Source organism: Mus caroli, chromosome 1, assembly GCF_900094665.2.
Source record: "Mus caroli chromosome 1, CAROLI_EIJ_v1.1, whole genome shotgun sequence".
Classification (NCBI taxonomy): Eukaryota; Metazoa; Chordata; class Mammalia; order Rodentia; family Muridae; genus Mus; species Mus caroli.
The window spans coordinates 135243481-135245753 of record NC_034570.1 but is presented as its reverse complement, the minus strand read 5'-3'; positions in this window follow the sequence as shown (position 1 = coordinate 135245753).

The following is a 2273-nucleotide window of genomic DNA, read 5'->3' as shown; positions in this document are numbered from 1 at the left end:
CTCTCTCTCTCTCTGTGTGTGTGTGTGTGTGTGTCTCACACACACACTATTAGACAAAAGATCTGAGTCTTGCACCACTCAGTTTAATTTGTGCCAGCTATTCACACATCTTATCCTCATTAGAAAAGAAAATGAGATTTAAGAGTATGAGGGAATCTCCTGGGATTCCCCAGCTACTCTGAACAAGGCCTTGCTGTATCAGCATCTTGACCACCTCATCTCTCTATAGTGTGTACCATAGAGTTTCTGCTTCCATGGTCAGTAGATTGTAGCAATTTCCCATCCTCTTTTGCAGTATGCATTTCTTTGTCCCATAAACAATGACATTACTGAGATACAGGCATCTCTAAGCTTAAGTTCACTAGGCTTTCATCTCTGTCATGTCAAACACTCCAACTATTTTTCCCAATGGATGATGAATGAAGTCACACAGATAAATGAAATGGGCAACTTTGTCACCTGTTAGCCTGTCTCTGTCCCCCTGTAGAAGAATATGACTTAATAAAAAGGTAAGGGTAACATGTTGACATCTCATGGTCTAGTAAATTTTGTGAAATTCAAATTATGTAACTGCTTTCCATTGGCTGCCTTCTGCTTCTAGTACTAATATGGAAAGGCATCTATTACCTGGGTTATAAGACAAGGATGAAAGTCGCATGGAGCAGGCATGGTGTTGTACAAACATGTATGGGCTGACACACGTACACATTAGAAAGCGCAGCTAAAACCTGCAGAGCCAGTCAGCCTTGCCAAGTCCAAATTGGCCAATCTTCAGCATATCTAAGATGCTTTTGTGAGCCTACCCCAACCAAAACATAATGGTCCCCCAACTAACATATATTCTCATTGTTCTCATGTATTCTCATTGTACTTAAGTTGCTAAATGAGCTAGGCCATTTGTGATCCAGTGGTCTATAGATCAGCTTTGTTGACAACAACTGACCTCAATAGCTAATACACCGCGAGACAATCATTCTGAACAGAAGCACCTAGAAGGACTCTAGTAAACCATTCATCACATAACAGAATTCTCTGGACATGTGAAATAAATTTTAAACTCTACGTATTTCATCGTTTTGTTTTGAAACATGAAATTGGAAAAGTAACTTGAAATGTTCTTTAGAATTCTTCCTAAGCCTTTTCCAGATTCCCCCCAGTCTTGCTTAGGTTACATCAAGGCTAGCTAGAAATAAAAACGCTCTCAAAATAGAAATTATTCTGTGTTTCTGTGGAGAAAATGAGAAACAGGGCAAGAGGATTAAATGCTTGTCTTACAGAAAAAGGAAACAATAGCCAATAATTTACTCCCTTGTGTGCATGGGGCAGGTGCTGCTATAGTTACATGGCATTATTAGTTTGGTTCCAGGAAATAGAAGCTCACTGGTATTCTCTGATGGACTGTGTAGCCATCACTGTCCTGAAAACCTAAAGTAGTAGTCTAGAAGACTTAATGGGATCTCCTCATGGCTGGGAAGCTCTGCAAACCACAATTCTAGAGATTCTGGGCCAGTCAAATGGCAGCCCCATCAGAGAACCTTAAAGTTTGCACAGATATCAATGGACTCTTGTAAGAGATGGTTTTGTTTATAGTCATGCTTAATATTTGAATATTTTAAAACCCATCTTATGCAAGTAAAGGAAATTTAGACACTGGGTGCTGGGGATTTAGCAATTGCCTGGGCTGTGTAAGACCACCCTGAAAATATTGTCTTTCCAAAAGAGAAAATGATAAAATTTATAAACTGTCCAATCTGCAAAAGAATTTGGAGAACTTGAATCAATTTCAATTTAAGTCAAGCTGATGAACCCGTTATTAAAAAGGAAAAAACCTGGAGGCCGTTGATAAGGAGTGGGAGATTTCTATCTCTGAGCCAACTTGAAGCAATTTTGCAGTAGACTTAATAAGGAGAAATCTAAACATTCAGAACAAGTTGAGCCTGACATTACAAGAAATACTCATCTTTAGAACATAAATCAAAGCAATCCAATATCAAGCATGTACAAGCAAAATGGCTTTCAAAATCCATCAGAAGAAGGGAGAACAACTTCAAAAAGATGCTTCACATGAAAATTCCCATCTTCAAAGGTAGAAAGTTTTATTTCTGGTTAAGTATAAAACTGTTCTTATTTGATGTTTAAAAAGGAGATAAGTGAGAAAACTTTTTAATCTACAAAAAAAAGTTTAATAAAAAAAAAACAGTGCATATGGAATAAACTCTAAATGATAAAGTCAGGTCAAGCTCATAGGAAACTGTCATGTTTTTTTTTTTTTT